Below are 11,972 nucleotides of genomic sequence, written 5' to 3'. Positions count from 1 at the left end.
ACTACCCTGTTTCTCCAACAATATGGCCTCCCCCAATAGGAAGTCCCAGCATGTTTTATAGACATGAAATGAAATTAAGCCCCTCCCCCCAAATTAAGGCCTATATTAAAACATGCGAAATGGGGGGAATGGTGGGGGGGCTTGCCGTTAGGAAGTACTTTTGTTGCACACCAGGATATGGTGCTGCCTGCGTTGACCCCGATACGAAGTGCCCCACCAACGCCAAGGTCAACATCCAAGCCATCGCCGCCTGCCCGCCCGAAGATGCAAGGGGGGGAGGAATTAAGTCACCCCTGAAAAGATGGCCTAGCCATTTTTTCGGAGCTCAAAAAAAAATAAGACCCGGCCTTATTATATGAGAAACACGGTAGTACAGAGTTGGAAAAAGAACAGGGGGTGTGGTAAGTATCAAAGACACTGTTCTGGATGAAACTCAGAACATCCAGGAGTACATCAATAAAATGGCTCCGATGATGAGCTGCTGAGGGAACTCTTGAAGCAACAGCAGACATGGCAAAAAAAATTGCCATGGCAAGACAAGAATCTGTATGGGATGTACCTTTCCACAGATGGCTGAGATGGCTGACATAGGAAATTGGGAAATCCTGCTAGTAGCTGGAACCCTTTCTAAAAGACAGCACTAGTTATTGATTATAGCCACACAAGAACAGGCACTAAGCACCAGATGCATAGAAATGGGCCTACCATATTACTTGTATGGTAGGACTCAAGGTACACAGAATGGCCTCAGAGACAGTCTAAGAGATGGTGGCAGGTGTAAGATGTAGGCAGGATCAGCAGACACTGAATGGCACAGCCAAGTAGATGATACTGTGTACAGCAGGAGTATCAAACTCACAGTCCGTGGGCCAGGTGTATTACACGCTGGCCATGCCCACCCCCAGTTTAGCGAAGGGGGAAAAAGTTGTGATACATCATGTGATGACAATGTGATGCAGCAAGTTTGACACCCCTGATGCAGTGGTGGGATTCAAATTTTTTTACTACTGGTTCTGTGGGCGTGACTTGGTAGGCATGGCAGGGGAAGGATACTGTAAAATCACCAGTCAGAGGTGGTATTTGCCAGTTCTCTGAACTACTCAAAATTTCCGCTACTGGTTCTCCAGAACTGGTCAGAACCTGCTGAATACCACCTCTGCCCTGATGTACAGGAACACTTGCACTGGTCTAGACCTCCCAAATCCAGATGTAGTTCACACAAAAGGTCATAGAGAATAGGAGTGTTAAAATTTAACAGATTTAACAGATTAACAGAGTTAGAAGGGACCTTGTAGGTCATCTAGTCCACCCACCCACTCAAGCAGGAGACCCTACACCAGGGGTGTCAAACTGGTGGCCCGCAGGCCGGATGCGTCATGCACAGGTTACACCTACCCCAACTCCATGGAGGGGGAAATGTCACAATACATCACGTGATGGCAATATGACACTGCAAGTTTGACATTCATGTCCTATATCATTTCTGACAGATGGCAGTCCAGTCTGTTCTTGAAAGCTTCCAGTGATGAAGTTCCCACAACTTCTGAAGGCAAGCTGTTCCTTTGGTTGATTGTTATAACTATCAGAAAATTTTTCCTTATTTCTAGGTTGAATCTCTCCTTTTGATCAGTTTCTATCCATGATAAGAGGCCTGTGAAAATATTTCCCCTCACATCCCGGACATAAACTGTTTCAACTCTTTCCCTCAAAATGATGCTATAGAGCACTGCACACCAGAACAACTAGACACAAGGACAGTTTTTTCCCGAAAGCCATCACTCTGCTAAACAAATATTTCCTCAACACTGTTCAACTATTGCAAAATCTGCACTACTATTACTGTTAATCTTCTCATCACTCCTTATCACCCATCCCCTCCCACTTATGACTGTATGACTGTAACTTTGCCGCTTGTATCCTTACGATTTACATTGACTGTTTCCTAGTATGATTTGATTGCTTATTGTACCCTATGACTGTCATTAAGTGTTGTACCTTATGATTCTTGATGAATGTATCTTTTCTTTTATGTATACTGAGAGTATTTGCACCAAGACAAGTTCCTTGTGTGTCCAATCACACTTGGCCAATAAAGAATTCCATTCCATTCCATTCCATTCCATTCCATTCTATTATTGTGTGGGACTTCCAGATCCAGACAGATAGGCAGATACTAGCCAATCAACTAAACATTATGGTAGTAGATAAGGACCAGAAGATAGTGATGATGATAGATATAATGGTGCCAAGTGACAGCAACTTCAGGAAAAGGGTATAAGAAACTGGAATTACTAGGGTCTGGAGAGGATGTGGAAAGTAAAAAGTAAAGGTCATTGTAGCCCCAGTGGTGTTAGAGGCACTTGGGGCTGTCGACTCTTAAACTGGGACAGTGGCTCCAACAGATCCCAAGAACAATATCATAGCTTTTTGTCTAGAAGAGGTAAAATATCAACAGTTGATATAAAAAACCCCTGCCTAAATATCTGTATATTAACAATCTGCCCAGAATTGTTTCTTATTACTATCCCAAAAATATCCTTATGCTTCAGTTTGCCTGGCTTTCTTATTTTCTTGGAAATTCTACTGTTAATTCTGAGGACTAGGACTCATTTCTGCTTCAGTCCAGTAATTTATCTTCCATTTCTTCCTGAGTTCTGTATCAGTCTTTTAAAAGCCTACCAGGATTTCTCTGTCCCCTCCTAACATAAAAAAAGGTCTGACCTATATGAAGGTATATTTAGATTCAGGTGCTATCTTCTCTATTTAGGAATGGGAGCTGACTGCGAGGTGACCTCATAACAACTGTAATCTTTCCATGCTGGCAAATAAACAATCAACACTAAGGAAGTTAAAAGGTAAGAAGGTAGCATGTATAAAAGTAAATATAGCAATAAGTGCCAAATAATTGCTGTAGTCTCATACATTGCCCAACATGCAGAGGAAAATTATCATTTGAAGTGGAAAAAAAAATCAGCAAAGGGAAAATCTCTTGTGCCTTTAAAGACACCCATGTATATATAGAAAGAGAGAAGGCAAAGACAATGGATGCAATGGAAGTAGATTCAAAATTGCATTGTTCAACTGCATTGAACTGCATTCAAAAACAGGACAGAACTATGCAATTACAAAACAAAGACAACTTTATAAAAGGAAGATTTCTTCCAAATCTTTCAGTCGAGCCAAATTATGTATCATTAAGCCCAGAGGTGGTATTCAGCAGGTTCTGACTAGTTCTGGAGAACCAGTAGCAGAAATTTTGAGTAGTTCAGAGAACCGGCAAATACCACCTCTGAGTGGCCCCGCCCCCATCTATTCTCTGCCTCCCCAGTCCCAGCTGATTAGTTGGGTCTTCTTTTGTTGCCCTGCATGGGAGAACGGAGCTGGAAAGCAGGTTAGTGGGGTGGGGAGGGAATGGGATTTTGAAGTAACCTTCCCCCAGTAGTGGAGAGGGAATGGAGATTTTACAGTATCCTTCCCATGCCACACCCGCCAAGCCACACCATGCCCACCAAACCATGCCCACAGAACCGGTAATAAAAAATTTTGAATCCCGCCACTGATTAAGCCTGGATTTCAGTGTCATATTTAAAAAAATCCAATTGGCCCTTTCAGTCAAAGGAATTATATTCTCAGACTGCTTGTGTGAAGTGGTAGGGTAGCATTCTCTCTCTCTCTCTAGAAGAAGTGTTCAGGTTCCCAAGCAAACGAAGACATTTTCTGATTGATATATTAGAGCTCAGAGAGTCAGAGTTATAAGGATTTCGTGATAATGTCTTTCCCTTTTTCACGGATGAGGAACATTTCAACTGCAGCGACTTTCAATCCTACCGGGCAGCATTAACATCTCAGTGCTTGAACTTCAAATTCATCCTTCAGTAAACCCGATAATTCAAGACAGCTTCACAATGCAGTAAAGATAAAAAAATATCTGAGGTCCATGTAATGCTCAAGAAGCATGCTATACACCTAGATACTTCCAAACCCTACATGCAGATTGAAGAGTGCTTAATTGAGATTTATTATATTCAGTTCTGGATCATTTGGTCATTTGATTCAGTTATCTGGTTTACATGATAATATATAATATATAGGAGATTTTGTAAACATTGGAAATAGTTCAGAAGATGTCCTTTGGATCTGACCAAACCTGAGCAGTGGAGTCACATGGGCAGAATGAGGCATGCCCACCTCTGCCTGCACCATTGCATTTAAGAAATACTCTGCCCTTCTCTCCTCTCATTGGCCATTGCAATCCAAACAAAATGTTTGATGTTCAGTTTTGCACAAACCACATTATCTAAAAAAAAGTCTAACTACTATTGAAGGATTGCAATTTAAGGTTTTTTGTTTTTTTTAAAATCAAGTTAGTGATAATGTGCCAGGTTTTTAACACGTGATTTGATGTTGATTTGTTATAATCAACTACAGTTCCTTTATCATTTGTTTTAAAATGATTCTTCCCATTCCATCCTGCAACTAAAAAAAGAAAAAGAAGGAAATACAGTAACTGGCAAGATTTTTCACAAAAACAGAAAAACATACTGTTCCATTATCTCTAAACTAGGACATGCTGTAATGACCTCACTTAAGGTAATCCCATATCCAGTTCTCCTTTTGATAGTTTTACCCAGCTAATTCAAATGATGCTATCTTTATAATTCAGATAATAGATTAAGAGTGATCAAACATAGATGGAGTTCCTGATAATTTCTTGATGATGTTGGTAGATCAATAAGGATTTCTGACTCACAAGTTTTGTTGACTGAATCAGAAAACCTTCTGGAATTATTGCAAATCATTTCTGACTCACAATTATTCAAAACAGCAGCCTTCGATCCTTTCTGGCAGAATACCAGTAGATAACCATAAATTAAAGTTTGTTTCTCAACAATTAATTTTTGTCAACTTATTTGTTTTGCAAGGAATTCATTTTAGATGTGTCTCCTAAGCAAAAAACAAAACAAAACAAAAAACAAGAAACAAAACCCTGCCTAATTATATCACAGTTTTATTCAAATTCTAATGGTCAAACTCTTTATAACTATTGAATAAATAGCTTATTTTTATAATTTAGCTTCTGAATTCTTGAGAAGGGACAGAGAATGTCTACTCCTGTTATTATTGTATTTCAATCTATTCCATTACCCTGAAGCCTCCTTGATTGCTTATAATTTCCAATTTTGGGGAGGGGGAATAAAGGAAAAAATATGGTCTTCCCTTGGGATTTAACTGAAGCAGAGAAAAGAAAGAAGGATGCAGGTTGGGACAATATTATATTCTAGACTTTCTCTTCATTACAGGATAATGTTGATTTATATAATCCATAGCAACCCATACCATTTAGATTACTGTAATCTAAATTATGTTTACATGACACGGTGGCTCAATGGCTAAGACGCTCAGTTTATCAATCAGAAAGGTCAGCAGTTCGGTGGTTCAAATCCCTAGTACCACATAACAGAGTGAGCTTCCATTACTTTCCCAGCTTCTGCCAACCTAGCAGTTCAAAAGCATGTATAAATGCAAGTAGAAAAATAGGGACCACTTTGGTGGGAAGGTAACAGCATTCTGTGCGCCTTCAACATTTAGTCATGCTGGCCACATGACCATGGAGACATCTTCAAACAGCGAAATGGTGAAATGGAGGGTCATATAAATAATTTGAATTAAAAGTTCCTTTTAACTCAAGAAAATTAATAAGTCCCTAATATTTCTCAGCAATTTCATTTTTCCTCTCAAGCAATTAAAAACATTACCTTTGTTTCTGGAATATTCTCCATTGTAGAGTTTTCAGTTAAATTGGAAATCACACATGCTGTTTATTAGTGACCTACAGGATATTATGTGATCTTTACAAATCTATAATTCTTTCAAGTTAATAAATCACAGACCTGAAAAATAGGTGAAGATATTCATGGAAGATTCAGTACTAAAATATATTTCAGTCTAACCAAAACCCCATTCATGAGGCAGAATGGAGAATCTGGAACAGATTTTCTTTTATTCAAGGCTGAGAGGGGAGATCTGACCTGGATATCATCTGTTTAAAGACTTCCAAAAAGCATCATTTATGATCTGTTTTTTTATGTTGTCCTCTGCTTTATAGATAAAGCAATGTGATGGGTCAAAACAATGGAAAAATGTTGGAGTTAGGGATTAACAAGTTTGCCTTCAAGTCCAGATGATTCTTCTAATTAGGCTACTGTTGCCTACGATCTTGCTTTAAAATCATTTAGGTTTAAGAACCTACAAAAGTAATTTAATTCCAGCAGAACTGAAAAGAGTATGAAGTTAGCTCCCTTTGTGCAAAGGAAAGTGATGTCTCAGTGACCCACTGTACTGTAATCTACTTAACAGTAGGCTGCCTAGGAAGGCACAGTAGGCTGAAGGTCTTAGATTGCTGCACTTGCTTGTGTTAATAGAAAATAGGCTGCAATAAAAAAATGAAGTGATTTCATTAAGACTGCTATATTTAGGCTGCAAAAATCCAGATCACAACTACATAATAGTAAAAAGATGCAAAAAATCTTTGAACCTGTTAGATATTAGCATACTTACCTCCTATTGGTTGAAATGCGGAAGCGGGAAATTCAAACGGCCGTCACTAGTTGGAGCCGCGGACAGCCTGGCTATATAAGGAGCTGCCGTGGCTGCAGTGTGTGCTTCTGTAAGAAGAAATAAAATAGAGTTGAACAAGCTGGAGAGTCCCGCGTCTCATTATCCACGATCTAATAGAACCCATTGCTGTCATCTTCTGGATATCCATTTTTTTGCAGCCTTGATATGGTGGCCTTAGGCTTCACTGAGTGTCACATGCTTTAACCCTGATTTATAGCTGACCTTAAAGAAAGTCCAGTGGAATTCAGTAAGGCCTACTCTTAAGTGACCTGTTTTAAGCTCATAGCCTAAATAGATTATGTAGCATGAATGGGCTGGTCCTTTTTCGTTACTGGTTGTAATGGTTTTTTTTTTTTTTTTTAAGCATCATTTAGTGAAGCAATTTCCTAGCTTTGCTTTTGTTTCCTTTTTTAATTTTTTTTTTTAAGAAGTGGCATGGTAGCAAAAGCCACATCTTCCATTTTGCTCTCAAACCTGGCATAGAACTACCTCATTTGCAAGTGAAGCTTCAAATGCCTCAAATAAAATGAAAGAATGAATAAGGTAAGAAGGAATGCGCACCACAATCTACTGCGCAGCATTTTTAAAAGAATGAAAATGGTATACTGCACACAAAAGCAGCAACAACATTGTACAGGAAAAAGAAGGACCATTCTTTTGCCCCTTTGTTACCTTTCATATACCATTCTACCATATATTCACAACATTTTTTTTTTTTGGCCAATCAATATATTCAGTGGTGCGATTCAAATTTTTTTACTGCCGGTTCTGTGGGCCTGGCTTGGTGAGCATGGCAGGGGAAGGGTACTGTAAAATCTTCAGTCAGAGGTGGTATTTGCTGGTTCTCCAAACTACTCAAAATTTCCGCTACCAGTTCTCCAGAACTGGTCAGAACCTGCTGAATACCACCTCTGGATATATTTATTGTATGACTTCAAGTACACTTTTTTACTTCCCAGAATGACAGGGACATATGCTTCGTTAAAGGACACAATTTTCTTGTTTATTAATCATGTTGGTATTTTGTCCTACTCCAAGGTTTGCCCAAGATTAATCGATAAGCTTTAAAACTGGGCAGAATTTGGAATCCTTGTTTATCTCCAACAAGCTATCTGTGAGACTAAGTTTTGTCTTATAGGACATGTGGCAAAGATTTTAAAATCTGCCATTCAAAGAAACATAGAAGCCGAGAAGTCTTTTCTTTCTGCTATGTTTTATGATCACTGCTGTGTTTGTAAAAAGGGTAACTAAGAAGGAAAAATGGAAATATGAAGTCCAACACTGGTTGGTGGGCATACTTGTGGATATAAAATAACTGTTTTGAGGAAGATGGGTGCTTATTCATAAAATGATTGTCATAAAACATCCCATTGCCAGAAGGTTGGGCATTTCATATAGCACAATGTTTTACCAGTCTTAGCACACCTATATACTGACAGCTAGTTCTTCTTTGAGAACATCCAGAGATGCTAAGGATGCAAAATTGGCCAATTTCTGGATCTTTCTCAAATGCCCTGATATCAAAGTAAGTAAGCATCATTTTATTCCTGTGTTCTATCCAAATTCAAATTCTAATTATAACAAAGGCACAGCACAACAAGCTTATGTAAATGTCTTGCTTCTATGGCACTATTAATGGGAAATATCACATGTGTGCCTAGGAAGGATCTCAAATACTATGCCTGAGCAAAATTAATCATTCCAGAGGACATTCTGTGCAGCTGGAAATTCTCACCATCTGCCTCCTGTAGAATTTTACAACTCTGTATTTTGTACACTGTTCGGTAAAATAATCATACAGTTATTTTTTTTAAAAAATCCACTCAACTACAAAGCACTGGGTCTAGAAGAAAGATACACTGAAGATACTGAACGAGCCTGTGTTTTATCTTGCACAGAGTTTAATATTATTTCCATCTAATAAGTAATTGCAAACCATTTGTATCCCATATGAGTGTTTTATTTGTCTTGGAAAAATGATGAAACTGATCCCTCAGCAGGCCCTGTAGAAATTATGATGATCAAAGAAAATCATGGGGGGGAAAGCAATTCCAATAGGGAATGTATCTTGGATAATTTATTAATGCCGTGGGATGCTAACTAAATAATTAACTAAATCCTGCTGTGTTTTTAAAGCCTTTGTATCAGTTCAAAGCAATGAGCTGGTACTTTTATCGAAATAAAAAGAAACTAGGAACTGCAGTGGAAAATAAGATGATAGGTCTGAGAATATTTAGGTTTGGGATTTCAAAGAGCTAACTCCATCCTATTCTTTTCCAGAAATCTGGCTTTTGAATATTATTTTTCCTATGACAATGAGCTGCAGAAGCAAATATTGAATTATGATTAATGGCAAGTGTACCAATTAGTGTTTCTTTACAATTGCCATACTCTCCCTCCCCCACAGAGGAAGGCCGCATAAATAGACCCAGACTGATATGAGCCAATACCTGTAGTTGAAAGCCACCTTTGCCATGTTTGTCTACAAATATGCCTATATGAGTGATATTTGCTTTATATACCTAAGTAGAATATAAAGTTTTTTTTTTCTAGGTATTTGCAAACATTGAATGAAGTTTCCTGGAGTCTCATTAGTGCAGCTCAGGAATGATAGCATTATAAAATGATGACAGTGACTGAACTGTCGGACCTGATTCTTCAGTCCATTTCCTTTGGATTCCCGTCAAGCATCTTCTCTTTATGCATTTCCTTTTGTGTAATCTGGTTTCATTTCCACAGATTCCCTCTTGTGGCAGTTTCCATATATATTTTCCACATTCCTTCTCTGAGAATCCCTAGCCACTAATGAAATAACAACAGAGAGTTCTATCCTTATGCTATAAGTCCTGTCTCTGAACCTCAAATCATATAGAAAACCTCCAGCTGAATATCTCTCACAGTCAGCTTCCTGGCAAATATTTTAAAGCTTCTGGTCATGGGTGGCCTCCTTAGATGGGTTGAAGTACGTAAAGTTAGATTGAAGGGCTTACTGCAAGAACCTGCAAGTCAGAATGGTCCTAAGCACCACCAGAAACTGGGTAGAAATAGTGCACTTTTGTGTTACCCAACAGAACAATTTTGGGGACTATATAATGAATGCAGTCTGACAGGACATCCTCTTGCTATTCACTATTGTCTATGGTGGTATACCTCACAAAGAGAACAACTAATTAGGTCAACTACAGCTATTTTGTTTTTCCAGGAAAAATCTTGAATTGTGCCCATATTAGCCACAGGTTGAAATTATATCCTTATGGACAATTAACTCCACCACCACTTCTGTTGAAGGCAATTGGGATTCTGTAAAGTGATCTGGATAATCTCCTCATTACAGTAGATTTAGAAATGGTGCCGGTAGTTTTATTAGCATCCTCCTTCCCTGAAGGATGTTTCATAGCCTTAGGCAATTGTCCCATTTTTGCAAGCTCAAATCTTGTTGTGTAGCAAGTTGGTATTGTTAAATAATATGCTGAGCTTTTTATAGATAAAAGACTTGCATCACTAGCTTTTTGAGCATTTTAGATTTGTAGAATGTCACTAATCGGGAATATAAGAACTCGTCTTTGCCTTGTAGTAAGTTTTATATTCCGGCATGTAGAAACGGATGTACTCCTTTTCTTTATTATTATACTTTTTTCAGCACAGTCTGCCAGGTGTTTGAAGAAGAGGAAGCCTCTTATTCTCAATGTTTGGAGTTTCTACAAATAGAATGTCTGCATAAATCAGAATCCCATAGGCCCAATACATGGGTCTATGTGGTGCAAAGCACCAAGTCCAATTCCCAAACCTTTAGTTGAAGAGATCAGGTGACAAAGTTCTCCACCTGAGGCTTTTTGACAGCTCTTGTCAACTAACAATGTCAATACTGGGTCAGGTAGCTTCAGTTGCTGGAAGGCTTCCTGTTACCATTTGGTTCTTTAATGCACGGGTAATGAAAGAATTGCAGAGAATTTGGTCATACTCTTAATTAGGAAATGGATTCCCCCAAAAGCAAAATGACCCTTGCACTATAGTTCCTGGCATTTGTTACAGTGGCCATTTTGGCTAAAGGCTGCAAACGTTGGGTTTCAGCAATATCTGAAAGCCAATGTTTATAACTAGAGTAACTCTGGATACATTTTGAGAGCACTTTTAGGGGTGACAAAGATAGTTTGGATTTTCAGTCAGTAGAGAACAAATAAAACGACAGTGAACCAATCATTTAGTACACTGAATAAGTAAGTCTGTTTGGGTTTGGTGTTTTTTTGATTTGAGTCCCTCTTAACTATTAAGGTTTTCTGGCACAAACATTATCAGATACATTCAAGAACTTGCTGCAAGCTTCTTGGGTTTATAAATCACTTCAATGCACTGAAATCTATATTTATTTATTTATTTATTTATTTGATTTGCCAATTGTTTACAAGATAATAAGTATAAGTGTATACATAGTTGTGAATACATGAAATGGGTACATATAAGAAAAATAAAAGAAGAATAAGAGAAAATATAGGACAGGGACGGTAGGCACGTTGGTGCGCTTATGCACGCCCCTACAGACCTCTTAGGAAAGGGGTGAGGTCAATAGTAGACAGTCTAAGGTTAAAGTTTTTGGGGTTTGGGGAAGAAACTACAGAGTCGGGTAGAGTATTCCAGACATTGACCACTCTATTGCTGAAGTCATATTTCCTGCAATCAAGTTTGGTGCGGTTAACATTGAGTTTGTATCTATTGTGTGCTCTTGTGTTGTTATGGTTGAAGCTGAAGTATTCATTGACAGGTAGGACATTGCAATGTATGATTTTATATACCATGCTTAAATCAGACCGAAGACGGCGTAATTCAAGGTTTTCTAGTTCTAGAATTTCAAGTCTGGTGGCATAAGGTATTCTACAACGAGTAGAGGAGTGGAGAACTCTTCTTGTGAAATATTTCTGGACTTTCTCAATTGTGCTAATATCAGATATGTAATGTGGGTTCCAGACTGATGAACTGTATTCGAGTATTGGTCTAGCAAATGTTTTGTATGCTCTGGTTAGTAGTGTGATATTACCAGAGAAAAAGCTACGTAGGATTAGGTTAACAACTCTTAATGCCTTTTTGGCTATGTAGTTGCAGTGGGCTCTAGCACTTAGATCATTAAAGGTGAGTATTCCAAGGTCCTTTACAGAGCTTGGGTCATCAACAAGATCTTGACTATTCAGCTTGTATTTTATTTTCTGATTTTTTTGCCAATATGTAAGACAGAGCATTTATTTGTTGAGATTTGAAGTTGCCATTTGTTTGACCATTCTGATACATAGTCAAGATCTTTTTGTAGGGTAGCAGTATTGTCTGTGGTATTGAACAGCTTTACATCATCAGCGAAAAGAACG

The sequence above is a fragment of the Notechis scutatus genome, chromosome 2, assembly GCF_049901735.1.
Source record: "Notechis scutatus isolate UNSWTSFEM ecotype Mainland chromosome 2, rNotScu1.2, whole genome shotgun sequence".
Taxonomy (NCBI): Eukaryota; Metazoa; Chordata; class Lepidosauria; order Squamata; family Elapidae; genus Notechis; species Notechis scutatus.
The sequence above is the reverse complement of the archived record's forward strand: the minus strand, read 5'-3'. Positions refer to the sequence as shown.